Source organism: Nilaparvata lugens, chromosome X (assembly GCF_014356525.2).
Source record: "Nilaparvata lugens isolate BPH chromosome X, ASM1435652v1, whole genome shotgun sequence".
In the NCBI taxonomy this organism is placed as follows: Eukaryota; Metazoa; Arthropoda; class Insecta; order Hemiptera; family Delphacidae; genus Nilaparvata; species Nilaparvata lugens.
The window spans coordinates 101,634,982-101,653,330 of NC_052518.1; the positions used below are offsets into that span (position 1 = coordinate 101,634,982).

At 34.1% G+C, this 18,349-nt stretch overlaps 1 protein-coding gene across 2 annotated transcripts in view; it reads left to right on the top strand.

Moving 5' to 3' along the window:
- LOC111048729 overlaps positions 1-9,017 on the top strand; it is a 22,201-nt gene extending 13,184 nt beyond the window's left edge. The window contains exon 2 of one of the 2 annotated variants that reach the window (XM_039442851.1): positions 8,878-9,017. The gene's annotated coding sequence lies outside the window, so the exon portion shown is untranslated. The remainder of the gene's footprint in view (positions 1-8,877) is intronic. The other variant, XM_039442852.1, reaches the window with a different exon arrangement.
- The last annotated feature ends 9,332 nt before the right edge of the window (positions 9,018-18,349 follow it).

Sequence of the window (18,349 nt, forward strand, 5' to 3'; positions counted from 1 at the left end):
TGTCATTTTTACCTTTATATTCAAAAAGTCAGCATTCTGTGGCATTCCGATATACTCATAAGAATACACATTATTGACATGAATATCGCTGATTACTATTAGCATACATTATAATTATTATTGATAGAATAATTCGATTCCTCCAAATAAGAACATAATAGCTGGAAAGTTATTGATTACATACTGGTATGACGAAAATAATCATAAATAATTAAAAAGATAAATTAATTTCATTTGTTACAAATCACACGCTCATACAGAAGAATTGTTTAATATAGTATCATGAAAAAAACATAATTTATTTTATTTAATCCAAAATGTTTTAGAGTTGGTCTTCTAAATTCAAAACGTAAGTTATACTCCTTGAAAAAATGCATAATATTGTTACTCTTCAACAATTTAATCAACTCTAGGCTATTGCAAAATAATTCTAGGTACACAAGATTAAGAAATTTAATGCAAAAATTGCACTCTGGCCAAAGATTAGTGTACTTCTCAAAATACAATTTTAAATGATTTATTAAAAACATGAAGAACCCTTTATTTATATGAAATATTTAATATATTTAAAAGAACGACCGGTTTCGACTCTAACAGTCTCCGCCACTCTACTAACCTGAAATGTTTTAATTTCCTCGTACTTTATTATATAGAACTTTATTGAGCAAAATAAAGTATTTTTGCGTACTTTATCTTGCTTACAAAGTATAAAGTACAAGATCTCCAAATAAAGTACAATACTTTATTATATAGTACAGGTGGCAACCCTAATCATCCCACTTTCTGTTCAAACCATTTTTTGCGCAAGTTTTCGTGGCCTGTTTGGTTCAAGGAGAGGGTTTTAACTGTAATGCAGCTCGATTAGATAATGGTGTAAATTATACGATTTCCACGTACATAATATAACTGGGTGTAGAAAATAATTTCTTGATAAACCCCTAACTACTATCCAGCGTCTATGAGACGCCACAAGAAAAGTGTCCATTGTTTCCTCCACATTCTCATCATTACAGACACCGGTCTGGCCCAGTAGCTGGCAGTTGGCCAGAAATACGTCTATACGTATAGACGCCACAAGTGTTTGCTTGAGTTTTTATTTAGAGTGCCTATCAGATAGCCCAGTCAAATAGTCATCATAATGAGCCCCGACCAAACAAAAATTAAGGTAATTGATTTTATTGTTTTAATCGGTCCATTTGGGTACTAGTAGTGTAATCTATGGTTTCCCACCAAAATTTCTGAAGGCATAACTTTTGGCAGCCTGAAAACCACGAGAATTTCATACTTTTTTAATTTTTTCCACGATATCTCCAAAACCAACTGTTCAATCAATATTTTTGTTCTATACTTTTTTGAAGATCATTAAATTCTCTACAATTTTCATACCCTAAATGTTTTCCTATCTCCAATAGAAAGCGAGTTATAGGTCGTCGAAAATTGGTAATTTTTTTCAACTTTGCGAAAAATCACTAAATATATTGATTGAACAGTTGGTTTTGGAGATATCGTGAAAAAACTTAAAAAAGTACGAAAATCTCGTGGTTTTCAGGCTGCCAAAAGTTATGCCTTCAGATATTTTGGTGGGAAACCATAGATTACTAGTAACCAAATGGACCGATTAAAACAATAATAGTATATTTCGCACCTAGGGCCGAAAATGGGACTTTTCTGGCTCGAAATCGGTTTTCAAGTCGAGGCCGTAGGCCGAGGACTAGAAAAGATTGAGAGCCGGAAAAACATTTTTGCCCATGGTGAGAACGTTATTTTTCGCCACACAGGAAAATAAACAATATATATATGAGAATAATTGTCTATTATAAGCACTTCCGAAAGCAAAAGTGGAAGTCATAGCTCTAGCAAATCTGAGGTAATCTGAATATCAAGAAATTGTCCAAGTATTTTTATTTATTCTGATTTGTCTAAATAACCTAAAATATTATGTTCAATTATGTAAGAGGTTGAGTTTATACTTTTTATTCTTCCAAATGACAATAAGATGATATATTATAAATATTTTGATTATTGAATGATAAACACAAAGAATGAAAAGTTTTTGATCAGCTGTTTTAGCACACTTGAAATTTGGCCAATCTGAATGTCAACGGAAGTTTAGGTTAGAAGTTCTATTCTACTCTGAAAATAGAATTATTTGAATAGTTTATAATATATATCTTATCTGTATTTTATTCATCCAAATAAAATGATAGTATATTATTACAGAATACTTTATTGAATTCTAAAAGCATAAAATGATTCTGTTTATCCACCATGTTCCATGATAAACGCTGTACTAGGAGGTTTGAGGTTAGATCCTATTATACTCTGAATATTGAATTTGAATAGTTTATAATATCCCATTATTTGTATTTCATTCATCCAAATAAAATGATAGTATCTTATTGCAAAAACTTTATTCAATTCTAAATGCATAAACTGATTCCGTTTCATAAACTATTTTGTAAACACGTTCACATCAAATCAGAATCAGCTGACTTCAAGGTTATTTTACAGCCCTAGGGCCGTAAAAAATTTTACCGGCCTGGTCAGAAAACAATCACTTTCGGCCTCCATATGACGCACGTAAACCAGCTCATTACATCCAAGTGGGGCGAAAAATAAATTACCTTAATTTTTGTTTGGTCCGATGTACTATTTGATTGGGCTAAGACGTAGGATAGTGTTGACGTTACATTTTATTACAACAGTGTTTTGCACAATGGATCACCAACCGAATTCATCTTTTATTGAGAATCCTTCAGCTTCTGGGACTAATCCTCACGGCAGACAACGAGTGTCTATTGTCGACAAACGATATGAAGTGAAGAGTCAGTAGAGCATAATTATGCTGAGTGAGATCCTTGGAGGAGATGAAGAACTTTGGAGGTGGAAATAGCATGTAACAGTAACTCCTGAAGTAGTAAGGAATATGGAAAGACAAATTACTTCTGAGAGACGTCACGATAGTATTTACATTAGTTTTTATAGCCCATGTAAATTCAGCTTCTTTGGTTGTTTTGAAATGAAAAAAAGAATAGTAAAATTATGTAGTTACTATGAAAACCCCTTGAAGATATAAAATTGAACTCATGAATTCAATTCAATTCAGTTTATTTCCAAAAAAACATAATACTGTACACGAATAAGAAATACAATATACAACATATTTTGGAATCCCCCTACTAGACTATCCATCTGTGTGTAGGGGGGAGTTCCACTTGATACATAATAAGCTTAATCTGCTCATAGAAGTAAATAATAGAGAATACACTTATATTGTAGATGTATTATTAATATTCTGATTATAAGATAGATAATACATTGTGCTGATGTATATTTATTTATTTATTTATTTATTCAATCATTCTGAATGAGTATGTAGGAATAAGTATACTTAATACATTGATTGATTAATAGAATAAATAAAGAAGAAAAAACAATAATTTATTGAAGGCCGCAGTGGCAGGGATTCCATAAATATGAATATTCATAAATTGATGTACGAGTATATTGATAATTTTTAGTTGAACTACTATGCTTAGTAGTCATACAAAAAATACTTGTCAAAAAAGTGTAATGATATTTTGAAAATCAAAAATGAGAAACAAAGAGGTGTTTTTCATGGTCTAAAGTATCTAAGTTAAAGGTCAAAAAAGGTGCTATGTGCAACCCAATATTGTAAAACAATATATAAAGGTCAAAATCAAAGCCAGAAGAAAAGGCGTCTGATAGACGTCAGATAGTGTTAGTGTAAGTTTTAACCACGATAGTAACTAAGGGTAAAGGCTCTATGTAACCGTTCTACTTCTTCAAATTGATTATATCCACACATATGCCCACCATACATAAGAAAGAAAGAAAGAAATATTTATTGCCAAAATCATTAAACAAACTTTACAAATGTGAAAAATATAAAGATGTTCATATACAATACATTGCAAAAACTTAAAATTAAAATATAATAACTCACAAGAGCTCTCACCACCACATCAAACATTACCCAATTACTCTCCATGTTCATTTCATTTTGGTCCACAAAACAATCCACACATATTCAATCAAACTTTGCCACTGCTGACTCCCTCTCTCTCACTCTCTCTCTCTCTATAACGTTGTAGCGTTGCTGTGGTTTAGTTCGTTTTTAAAGGATAGAACCCAATGTACGAAAGTAAATAATACACATAGCCCTTTTCTAACAGTTAACACAGGATTACCACAGGGCTCAGTGCTCTCAGCCTTACTATTTATTATCTTTGTGAATGATCTGTGTGATGCTAAATTGAATGGGACAATTTTTTGCTATGCAGATGATACGGTACTAGTTAGTTCAGGCAATTCATGGAAGGTTTTGTTCAGCAAAATAAATGAGGATTGTAAGCTCCTCCAGAACTGGTATCTCAGAAATAGATTGGCAATAAATGTTGAAAAAACTAAAATTCATCAATTCTCTCTACGTACACCTAAAATTCTACCTCAACCAATAATTTTTCATTTAAAAAGTTGTAGATATGATTTTCCATGCCAATGTCCACCAATAGAACAAGTAGATGTCATTAAATATCTTGGAATCTTTATTAATTCATCTTTTAAATGGAACACCCACATAGAAACCTTGCAGAAAAATATTAATAGAGACCTATTTTATCACTTAAGAGACCTGTGTAACACAAAAATCCTCCGCACCGTATATTTTGCTCTAATAAATTCTAAATTAGAATATGGCATTGTATGCTGGGTGGAGCAGCGGAAGTACATTTCAGTCCACTACAAAAATTACAGAAGCACTTTATTAGGATAATCTTTCTTTCTTTATCCGGCGCTACAGCCCTAGGTGAGCTCTGGCCTCCTTCACAACACACCTCCATTCTTCCCTGTTCATGGCTCTTTCCTTCCATCCTCTCACCCCCATCTTTCTCAGGTCATCCATCACTTGGTCCACCCACCTGTTCCTTGGCCTACCTTTCTTTCTTCTGCTGTGCAACTTGCTTTTCGGCATTCTAGCCTCACTGATCCTCATCACATGCCCCAACCACCTTATTCTTTGGGCTTTAATGAAGCGTACTATATTTTCTCCTTTTATTAATGCTTCCTCATTTTTTCTTATTCGCCATTGCTGCTCATTAACCTGAACGGGACCGTAAATTCTTCTTAGTATGGATCTTCAAAGATTTTTAACGCATTTTCGTCAGCCATATTCATGACCCAAGTTTCTGCCGCATATGTTGCCACTGGACACACCAATGTTTTATATATTGTTATCTTGGTGCTCCTGCCGACCAACTTACTTTTTAAATAATCTAACATTGGCATAGTAGGCCCTATTAGCTGCTTGAATCCTTTCTTTTATATAAGCATTATTACCTGTGGCATTTATTATATGATGGCCGACTTGGCTTCATGCTGTAGAAATACCATTGCTCTATTTTTTGTGCTATGTGGTCGCTGGTTACGCCTCAATATTTGTACAATTTCACCACTTCCATGTTCTCCCCAGTACCACCTCTCATGTCGGGCTGATTTCCCTTCTCTTTGCATCACCAGTATCTTAGTTTTGTCTGTATTAACTATTGTAAGTCCCCAAGTCTGCTTCGAGCATACTATCATTTTTTGCAATGCTTTCGGCGTGGATGCGATCAGAAACAATTCAACCGCTAATTAGTCCTTTTTCCTGTAATATTCAATTCATCCACCCATATTCCTCCTTCCATACTATCAACAATTTTATCAATTGACAGGGTGAACAAAATCGGGCACAAAGAGCAGCCTTGTTTTAATCCGTTCTGTTTACGGCATTGAATGCATTCATTACTCAGCCCATCATTCTTTATTATTGATTCACACAACAAGTTCGCCTACATCATCAAAAATTATAGGGAGAGAAAAAATAAGGTAACCTTGTGCTATTCCTCTCCCAAATTTAGATAAGGCTACACATAGTCCGAATTAGGTTAAGTCTTGTAGATTTTCACTTCAGTTTTTCAGTTCTTAATCATGTCATATATTATTCTTATTCCGACCATTGTTACACCAAACAAACGCCAGTGTATTTTCATATAATCTCTCGACATTTGTTTACAAATTACTAGATAATCCAATCTAAAACAACTTGTAAATTGAAGCATTACAAACTACTTTATCGAAAGTGGCCTTAAAGTCAACATACAAACAATATACTTCACTTCCCTTCCATTCAGTTTTAAATAAATTGATGATGCTGTATGAAATGAATATTTATTTATTTATACATTGTTAAATACAATATCATTGTCAACTATGAATGATTGAGGGAGGAACAACAGGCTTAAAGCCCAAAACTGTTCCTTTCCCAAATTTAAATAGAAATTGTCCAAAAATAGGTTATGTTTACACTTCATGATTATTAAACAATTTTGAGTCCAAAATATTTATAAACTAGGAATTTAGAAAAGTTGAAAACTAAATTGAATAAGAATACTTCACTAAATCACCACTGATAACTGAAAAATACTGTATTAATAATTAAAAATGTTTAAACTTGAATAGAAATTTAAACTTACTCCTAAAACAACAGCTGTAATTGTAATAATTATGTTATCAATACTGTAGGATATCATTTTCTAGAACACGACTGTTCCTCATTCATTATTTTATTCTTCTCCAACCATTCATTCAACCTATTTTCTGGCTGTTACACTTCCTAATACTGTATTTTGCTGTATTGTATCTATTGTATATAAGTGTATAAGCCAGTATATATTGTAATCTACATAAATAAAGTACTCAATCAATCAATCAAATTTAGATAAGGCTACACATAGTCTGAATTAGGTTAAGTCTTGTAGGTGTTCACTTCAGTTTTTCAGTTCTTAATCATGTCATATATTATTCTTATTCCGACCATTGTTACACCAAACAAACGCCAGTGTATTTTCATATAATCTCTCGACATTTGTTTACAAATTTACTAGATAATCCAATCTGAAACAACTTGTAAATTGAAGCATTACAAACTACTTTATCGAAAGTGGCCTTAAAGGCAACATACAAACAATATACTTCACTTCCCTTCCATTCAGTTTTAAATAAATTGATGATGTTGTATGAAATGAATATTTATTTATTTATACATTGTTAAATACAATATCATTCTCAACTATGAATGATTGGGGAAGGAACAACAGGCTTAAAGCCCAAAACTGTTCCTTTCCCAAATTTAAATAGAAATTGTCCAAAAATAGGTTATGTTTACACTTCATGATTTTTGACCAATTTTGAGTCCAAAATATTTATAAACTAGGAATTTAAAAAAGTTGAAAACTAAATTGAATAAGAATACTTCACTAAATCACCACTGATAACTGAAAAATACTGTATTAATAATTAAAAATGTTTAAACTTGAATAGAAATTTAAACTTACTCCTAAAACAACAGCTGTAATTGTAATAATTATGTTATCAATACTGTAGTCTATCATTTTCTAGAACACGACTGTTCCTCATTCATTATTTTATTCTTCTCCAACCATTCATTCAACCTATTTTCTGGCTGTTACACTTCCTAATACTGTATTTTTATGTATTTTCTTCTATTTGTTTGAATTTAATTGCCTAATGTACTTGTGGAGGAGACAAAATGGGGTTACCTGTTGTCTTCATAAATGAATAACAATAGCAGCACCGATAAAGCCTGGGTTTCACTAGTAGAGTTAGTGGTCGAGTAACTGGCATACTAACTCTACCGAGTGCACGCAATAAGCTTCGGTTGACGTGTGAGGCTCTTTGGTTCTTTGAACCTTTGGATCTTTGAATCCGTCCCTTCAAAAACATACCGAGCTAACTCTACTCTACTTAAAGGAGTAGGCTACTCTACTCTACTTAAACGAGTACTTGGTCGAGTAACTTTTTTCACTACAATTGAGAATAGTAGGTAAAGTGTGTTGTCTAGTGAACAGAACTAACCTTAAAATGCCAATGATAGTCTCGGCACGACTCTACTAGCTCGAGACTGTATTCATTAGCATAGTAGTGGTAGAGTAGAGGGAGAAGCGCCACGGAGAGTTCACAAGATAGTATTAGTACTTGCCCAGGGAAATCTATCACTAATGTCACTAAAAATCGTACTGCCCGAGCTACAAATCAACATCGTTTAGCCCCCTTAGGATTAAGGCTGTTTGGTACACTTTTTTAAATTAAATTGTTTAATCTTTTTCAATATAATTGTTAAGATCATTATAAGAGTGAGAAAACCTGGAAACTGAAATTTTTAAGTGGTCTAATAAGCGAGTTATGGGTTGTTGAACTGTTAAAATCCGTTATTTTTCCAAATCATAAACGGTTTCGAATTTTCCATTGGAGTTTTTTTAATACATTCAGCATATCATTGGCTTTGTTCTAATATGCGTTTTTCGCGATTTATTCCAAAATAAACAAGTTATCGAATTTACAAAAAATGTTATTTTTTATTTATGAACGATATGGGGAATAAAATATTTTTGTTTGGAAAGATACATTTTTTTAATTTTCAAGAGAAGTTCTGTTAATATAGTCGAAGCCGTTCATGATCTGGAAAGAAAACAGAGTTAGCACTTCAACGACCCATAACTCGCTTATTAGACCACTTAGAAATTTCAGTTGCCACTTTTTCTCACTCTTATAATGATCTTAACAATTATATTGAAAAAGATTATCCAATTTAAATATAAAAAAGTGTACCGAACTGAACATCCTTAAGTGAAAATCTAACTCTACTAACGAAAACCAGGCTTAAAGAGAGTGAGAGAGGTTGTGTGTGTGTGTGTGTGTGTGTTTGTGTGTGTGTGTGTGTGAGAGAGAGAGAGAGAGAGAGCAGCTCATGGTGAATAGCCAACATCGAGAATAATATGTTGTTTTTTTATGTTTCAGAAATGCAGCAGACCATTATAATGATGTTACACCATCCTTCACTATATTAACAACCGAACTAATAAACTAATTAACAACCGGTCACTAATATCAAAAACTGAAACTTGTTCTGTATTTCAATAAATTTAGTTTGGACGATATCAAGTCGTTTTTATTCAATTATCCACCACAACATAGAAAATACCGGGCAATCAAAAAGTCTCTCCGCAGTACCTGCGTTATGTTTTAGCTGAAGATTGTGTTCTGTTTAGAAACCTGTTCGAAAAGTTACTCCCACTTCCCCCCCCTCTACAGCAATGAATGAACACGTAAATTCAATAAATTAAAACCTTGCTATTGTTATAAATACTTGTTTTTGAGTGATTGAGTGTTTTTTTAGTTTATAGTTCACTGCGGAGGAGCATCTTGATCACTCTGTATTACGAATTCAAGGGCTGCTCATCTGCTATACGAGTTGATATCATAAGAAATCTCATAATAAAGTATATTTATATACGGCTACTTGAATTGTTTAATTATTATAGAAATAACTGGCACTCTTATTAAACTTTTCTACACAAACGCAACTAGTTCCAGCACTCATGTGATCTTTATTTTTGTCACTTGAAAATGGCATGAGTGCTGAAACCAGTTGTGTTTGTGCAGGGGTCCATGTCGCAAAATTCCCTCCCAAAATTCTCAAAATTTGGTATCCATTTAGGTACTTAAAAACTGTATATTGAAAAATCCGCCCATTTTCCCTAGTTTTTTCCAAAAATCACCCCCAAAATTCAGCCTCATGTAGCAACTTGCGACATCAAAACATGCTGTGGGCGGGCAACCCTGTGTTTGTGTTAAAAAGTTTTAAAACGAGTACTAGCTATTTCCGATAAGAATTGCAAAAATTTCCAGATCCCAATATCAGACATACATATTTTATTGATTGAATATTATATTCGAATGATAATTTATTCGTTGTTGGTTATCCATCTTGTTTCCACTATTATTATTACTATCGTATTTCAAAAAACTTTAAAGTGAAAAAATACTCACATTCTTTGATGTGGCGACGTCCGTTTCGAAAATGTGCAATACAGCACGATACGGACGTCGCCACATCAAAGAATGTGAGTATTTTTTCACTTTAAAGTTTTATGAAATACGATAGTGAATGCAAAATTAAATTGGGGTGTTCAACACCCCAGTGTGTCTACTGTGTTAGCATGAAGTGAGTGTGTCTCTGTATGGTTAAAATGTCAGGTTTGTCAACTATCACTCCATTACTCTATTCTACTCTTTCTTCCAGCTTGTTTCAATGTGATATGTGGCTTAAAAAATTATTTATAATTTGAAAATCTAAAAAAACTTCGACTAAAAAAACTATCACTCCATTCCTCTATTCTACTCTTTCTTCCAGCTTGTTTCAATGTGATATGTGGCTTAAAAAATTATTTATAATTTGTAAATCTAAAAAAACTTCGAAGTCTGAGGTAGTAATTAGAATATAGGTTTTAACACCAGTTTCTTCTTTGGTTCATTCATCAACTCTTGTTACTGCAGGTGTATCTCCCCTTTATTTAGATCATTCAATAATTCCGTTTATTCATTCGTGGTAAAGACCATACAGAATTAATAAATATAAAACATGCAAGAGCAAAAACACGCTAAAACGGGACAAATAAGCGTCCCGAGAGGTTTGAGGGGACAACGGGACAAGTCTCCAGAAAACGGGACGTCTGGTCACCTCAAGTATAGTCTCGAAGGAAAAGTATGAAACTGGATGGCGGTGAACCAAGGTGGGCGTTCTGGTAAGCTAAAAAACTACAATCGTCAGAGTAAAAAAACATAAGCTGCTCCACAAGTCATGACGAATCTCTGTGGATGGAGGACTTCTATTAATTTACATCTGCTTACTGTTCTGATCCATGAGTAATGACCTAAATCTGGCAGCTTCCTTCAAAATTTGAGATTTTAATTGGTATGTCCATTCATACCTATCAAATACTTCTATAAAAATTCGGAAAGGGAACAGTTTTGGGCTAGGCCTGTTGATCCTTTTCTGATTATATATATTATTTGTGTATTATGGAATTTGAAAGAAATAAAATTACAGAAATCACTGATAAATGAATAAAACCAATTGAACAAGTGAATTCAACAATTTTCTCTAGTTCAATCTATTGAACAAATCAGAAATTCAGAAACTGTAATTGAAAATGTAATTCTGTAACTGATACTGAACTGTAATTCAAATTCTAACCTATCAGTAGGCTACAGCTCTAACCACACAAACGACGAATGAGCTATGAAAATAACCAATGAACATTTCATATGTGTCCATTCATACCTATCAAATACTTCTATAAAAATTCGGAAAGGGAACAGTTTTGGGCTAGGCCTGTTGATTCTTTTCTGATTATATATATTATTTGTGTATTATGGAATTTGAAAGAAATAAAATTACAGAAATCACTGATAAATGAATAAAACCAATTGAACAAGTGAATTCAACAATTTTCTCTAGTTCAATCTATTGAACAAATCAGAAATTCAGAAACTGTAATTGAACGTGTAATTCTGTAACTGATACTGAACTGTAATTCAAATTCTAACCTATCAGTAGGCTACAGCTCTAACCACACAAACGACGAATGAGCTATGAAAATAACCAATGAACTGCTGGTTTATTGTAAATGTTTAGGCGAAACTCGGTGCAGTAAACAAAAAGGACTGTACTTTGGTACAGTAAACAAAAAATAACTAATTCCCTGAAGAATTACATTAGGAACAGATTCTAGTTTCAATTCTATTCACTCAAACTCAATCTATCTTAGTTTAGCTAAGTTGTAGTCCCAGCTATCAATAGGATTACTCAGCATGATGATAATGCAATGATTAATCATCATGACTGAAAAGCTATACGATTACGCTAGATTCGTTCGAAGGAAAAACATTCAGACCGATAAATGGATATACCAATTTCAAATTTCACATCCTTTTCGATTACAACCCCAATACACATTAGACAACTAACTAAAACAATACACCAAAATTGCTACTCTAACCTTCCACATAGACATTAAACAAAAGACCTGAAGAAACTGCTCACAGAAATAGCCACTTACCAAGTAGTCCAGTCAAATGTTCATTTTTCAGGAAACAGCCCCGAAATAATTTTTCTAATCGGTTTTATATGTATTTCGGGGCGCTGAATTTGAATCTGAAATTTGCTGACACGCCAGAGGGCAGCTTCACCAAAATTCAGCGCCCCGAAATACATGAAGAGCTCCATTCCAAAACCTGCTATGTCAAAAAACTAATTTGTTGGCAAATTGGGAAAAATTGTTGCTGAATCACTGTATGCTCTGTGCCACTGAATTCTCGCTGGAAGTTAATTCATCAGCGGAAGTATTATTTTCAAAGTTGTTATTCAATTTCTCTAACCATTTTTTGTAGAAATAAAACTGCGCATGCGCAGAAACATGGCATGGATTGGAAAAACGACTAGTTGACTTGACAGGTTTTGGAAAAAAGTTAATTTTTGAATGGTGATTAAAGCTTTAACCCATAGACTACCAAATAGGTTCTATGAAGCTTGTTCCGTCAAATACCAAATAATCAATTTTACCATTGGGATAATATGTCCCAATACAAAAAACTCGATAAAATGAATAGAATTTAGTAGATAGCTTTGCAATTTCAATTTCACATGTTATTAGTGACATAATATGAAGACACTGCAAATCACATTAGAACAGCTTCATTCAGCACAAAACCTGCATCTGACACATGCATGCATAAGAGCATATAACCACAATATAACCTCAATTCACAATAATATGGCGATCTAAAAAGCTGATGTATTTTACAGAATATAATCTAGACTACCACTGGGATTCATTACTGTGTAGTTTAGATGATCTATTCCCCCACTGGGATTCGATGAACTTCTATTGGGACATATTGTCCCAGTTGTAGTCTGAGGTTGGTCATTTCTGCTGGGACATTATTGTCCCGTTGGTAGTCTATGGGTTTGAAGCAGGTTTTGGCAAGAAACACACTAGCAAATGATAAAGTCATATGTTTTGATGAGATATTACCTGAAAACAGAAATTGGAAAAAATTGACTTAGCAGGTTTTGGAATGGAGTTCTATATTATAGAACTGACGAGAAAAATTATTTTGGGGCTTTTTCCTGAAAAATGACTATTTGACTGGACTAAGATTACAACCTGACGATGACGACCCAGTGAAAGATATCATTATCAAAAGTGAGTAATTTTCAAAAACTTTTGAAAAATAGGCTTAATCGTTATTTTATAAAAACTTCAAGGGAAATGCTCGATTGATCCTATGATATAATCACAAATTTAACTCTACTTGTTCACCATCTAACTTGTCTATAACTTAGTCTATGATATAACCTTGGAACAACTATGAACATGAATTTGAAAACTTACCGAAATCACTGCTAAAAGAGTCAGCTTGAAGATTCCGACAAATTTTCCGCCGGCTGATTTTCTCGCCGGGTCCGGTTTTTAGCCGGCTGTTCCGGCGAAGTGTGTCCTTCTCCATGCCTTCCTGGGTACTTTGCACTTCACCCGACAAAAAACCGTTGGTGTGTCCCCGGCCTTAGATGAATGATTAATCATTTATTATCGCTCAGAGTAAGTAGGCCTATCACTGTCACTGGTCAAGGAGGTCATTCTCAATTGGATTTATTTTCTTCCTCAACTTCCCCCACTCTTCCTCGTCGCATCGCTCGGTTAACTATTCTATCACTCATCTATCTCATACCGGTACGTTTCAGCAATTTTAGAATTCTTCTTTTTTTTTTAAACACTTTAATCTGATTAGCAACTATAAGAATTTTAAATTTTAACTTTATTACATGTAGATGTATGAATATACAGGTGGTAACACTATTAAATTACACAGCTTAGACCGGAATGTAACTACTGACTCCAAAAAAAACTTTAAACAAATTAAACCACGAATAACCACAAATTTGGCAGGCCAGCTATAGGAAATTTGTGGTGTGTCGCTTTGCAGTTAGGCACGTGTTCATGGTGAGAATTTTCAAACTAGACTGCCTCGAGTGCCTCGTGGAAGGCGAAGGCATAATAAATGCTATTCGAGGGAGGTGAAAGTTGCCAAAAACCGGAAATAGAGTGGGAGGGTAGACAATGAGACAAAGAAGGGATGAGAGGGGTGGAAACACTATGCAGGTATGGGTGTGCTGGTATAACGGAACAAGAATGGCTAGAAATAGGGGAGTACAAGGTTACCTGCCTGCAAGGAATCAATATACAATAATACAAATACACAGATCCTATAGCCTTTGAGTGTAGGCTCTATCGGCAATACTACATTACAAATTAAGCATTATCCAATATCCTATTCTATTAAACGAGCAATTTCTGTTTATATGTTTGTATTTCACCGGATCTCGAAAACGGCTCTTACGATTCTCACGAAATTCATAACATAGTAGGTTTTTAATATAAAAATTTGATTGCACTAGGTCTCATCCCTGGGAAAACTCGCTGAAGGACATTAAAAGGATAATTATTATTATTCATCCTTGGAAAAACAGCTGATAATTATTTTGTCGTCTGTTGATGATGGAAGTGAGTGAGGGAGTTCATGTGTGTGGGGCTGTGTCAAAATTATGACTCAGCTGTTGAACTTTTGTAATCATTCAATCAGGTACTTAGTGCCGGTTGCAAAAAAGCCGGATTTTTTTCAATCCCGATAAATTCCAGTAGATCCATCTTTTTGATTCACGTGAAATTTATCAGGATTAAAATTTAACCGGCTTTTGTGCAACCGGGTCTTTGTGAGGGAAATTTACTGTGATTAGATAGAACATTTCTGTATGAACTATGAATTTTATTATAATTTCTTCTTTGGTAATACATTTTTTATGCTTTTGTACTCCAGAGCAAAGCTCGGTCCCCGATATTTTCATTTAATTCGATCATCTTCACACACAAAATATAGAGAGTGAGTCATATGTATGGGAACCCTCCAATAAGTTGGAGACTGTTCTAAATATAATACTGTAACTTTCATGATCAAATTATTGGTCAAATACTCTACCTTTTGATATACAACTGAATTTCAACCCCTCATAAGGGGGTGACTTAGAGGTTGTAACTCGAATATATTCAATGTAAACACCCATTGTGTGATATATCATTTTAAAGGCCTTTTTAAAACAAGAAAGATGGCATCGATGAAAATGTTCTATGATACTTGTATCCAAAATGGCGGCTGATTGAAGTTTTAGTTTTCAAAGAATGTAATTGATAAAGATAAATCAGCCGCCATTTTGGAAAAAATTATCATAGAACATTTTCATTGTTGTCATCATTCTCGTTTTGAAAAGGCCTTTAAAATGATGTATCACACAATGGGTGTTTACATTCAAAATATTTGAGTTACAACCCTTTATTTCTTTAAAAACTAAAACTTCAATCAGCCGCCATTCTTAATAAAAGTATCATAGAACATTTCCATCGATGCCATCTTTCTTGTTTTAAAAATGCCTTAAAAATGATGTATCACGCAATGGGTGTTTACATTTAAAATATTCGAGTTATAACCCCTAAGTCACCCCTAAGTCAAAATGGCGGCTGATTTATCTTTATCAATTACATTCTTCGAAAACTAAAACTTCAATCAGCCGCCATTTTGGATACAAGTATCATAGAACATTTTCATCGATGCCATCTTTCTTGTTTTAAAAAGGCCTTTAAAATAATAATCACACAATGGGTGTTTAAATTCAATATATTCGAGTTACAACCTCTAAGTCACTCCCTTATGAGGGGTTAAAATCCAGTTGTACGTCAAAAGGTAGAGTATTTGATCAATAACTTATCCTGAAAGTTACAGTATTATATCTACAAGAGTCTCCAACTTATTGAAGGGTTCCCATACATATATGACTCACTCTGTATACAATAATACAAATTATAATACAATACAATAATACAATGACTGGCTAGACCAAGCCTGCCGGCAATAGTTTTTTGTGCTTTCTTGTGGTTTGAAAACATATTTTTTCCAAATTAAATTTTTTGATCCTCCTTGAAATACGTGTCGTAGGCAAGTAGGCTACTATTAAACGCTGAATCCGAATCTGTAATCAGATGTTCACTATCATGGCTCATTCTCGTTGTGTGGGTTATGATAATGTTTCAAAATCTCTCCCCAACAAAAAGTTCTAATGCGGAATGGATTGTTCGGAAAATTGGAAAGATAGTTGACCTTGACTCAGCCTTGCAAGCAAAACAAGTCTCAACATGTCGAACACGTGGACTGCTTATCGCAGTTATTTCACCCACACAAACGAAATGTGTGTGTGTCTTTGCGTGTGTGAGAAACGCAATCGTGAAAACGATTATTTTTGTGAGACTGAAGCCTGGTTTTCGCTAGTAGAGTTAGTGGTCGAGTAACTGGCATACTAACTCTACTCTACTTACTTGGTCGAGTAACTGTTCGTAGGTAAAGTTTGTTGTCTAGTGAACAGAACTAATTTTAAAATGTCAATACGTAACATTCAGAAGTTTTACAAAAATCATTGATATGCGGCTGATCTTTTGCTTGCAGAGATAACTACGGCTATTGTTTTGTGTAATTTTCTTCAAATTTGATCTCCATTATCGAATTATTTCTAAGGAGTTAATAGAATGATATTATACTACTGTATATCTATTCTGAACTGTGACATGTATCAATTCTGGCAGTAAAAATTATTGTTATTATTAAGAAAAAAATAAAATTAGAATACAGTCGAACCTCTCTATAACGAACCTCCACTTAACGAAATCCTCTACACAACGAATTTTTACCTGGTCCCATGACATTTTAGAATTTTGGCTGCTTATTTACCTCTATTTAACGAATTTCGGACCTCTCAACAACAAAGTTTTCTCTTGACTTCAACATACAATAATATGTAGTGTGTATAGGAAGCAGACGGTCATTTTCAAGGAATTGTTTAATTTCAGCAGAAAGGTCAATAGACTAAAAATAATGGAAATTCAGGTAGGAAGAAGATAAGGTGGTAGCCAGTCAATTGATGTTGAAACACATGTCCGAAATTGAATGCAAATTACTGGAAATTGAATTCCAAGAAGTTGTAATTTGTAGACCAGGCAGGTGAACGACTGGACTTTCCCATTCTTGCTTTTGTAACACATTTCAATGAGTGTGAATGAAGTAGAAAAATATTGCTACTGAGAATCACGGCCGTGATACGACATTACAAGATCCATAAGATCGTGGCAGTTTTCTTGACAGGGCTACCTCTCAATAACGAATACCTCTCTGCAGCGAATTTTTTCTCGGGATAATCGAGTTCGTTATACAGAGGTTCGACTGTATTCTACTAGCTTGAGACTGTTTTCATTAGCATAGTAGTGGTAGAGTAGAGTGAGAAGCGTTTGTGTGCGAAGGCAAGTGGTAGAGTACTATCCCACTCTACTCTACTAAAAACTAGTACTCTACCATAATCGTTTTCATTGGGTGAGTTCACAAGATAGTACTTGCCCAGTGGAACTCTACCACTAACTACTAATGAAAACCAGGCTTTAGAACCGATTGCACAAAAAGCCGGTTAAATTTTAACCGTGATTAATTCCACGAGAAACAATTAGAAAAGCCGTCTTTTCAAAAAAGCCTTTTCTGATGGGTTCTCATAAAGTTAATCACGGTTAAAATTTAACCGGCTTTTGTGCAACCGGGCCTAATTTTCCTGCTTTGGAAAATATCTTTGTTGATAAGAACTGTGGAGTCAGTTGGACTACTACTTGATTGGACCTATAAACCAATGGACCTATTGGAACATTATAGGTCAATGCACTACATGGACTCGACACGTGCTCATCCACAGGGAATGGCATAGTTATTTTTAGAATGTTCCATCACCGTGTAATAGAATCTAGCCGTCTTTTCCAATCTCGAGGCCTAATCAATGTACGATAGATCACCTTTTTCCAGCAATTCCTTTTTCCTTTATTTCTTTTCAACTTCCCTCTCACGCACTCACTCACTCTTTCTCTCTCTCTCTCTCCCTCTAATTTATAATAAATGAATAATCTCCCTCTAATTTTTCATGACATATCATACCATATTTATGCTGATGATCTTGTGTGTTACAATCACTTTCCTTCCGACAGTGCTGCTGACTCTATTGCTGCGATGAATGTTAACATTCAGAATTTGATGGTTTGGGTTAATGCGCACTGCTTGAGACTCAATGTAAATAAATGCAAAAACATCATTATCGCTTATGGTCGGTTGTATAACCAGATAGATTTTAATGCACTACCTCGAGTAATGCTGGCAAATCATGCTCTGCAATATTTGAAAGTTGTGTGAAAGTGTTGGGCATACAGCTGGATGAAAACTTGAATTGGTCAAATCAGATTGGTGAACTGACAAAACAAGTATTTGCCACAATGCACCAAAATTGAAGGGGTAG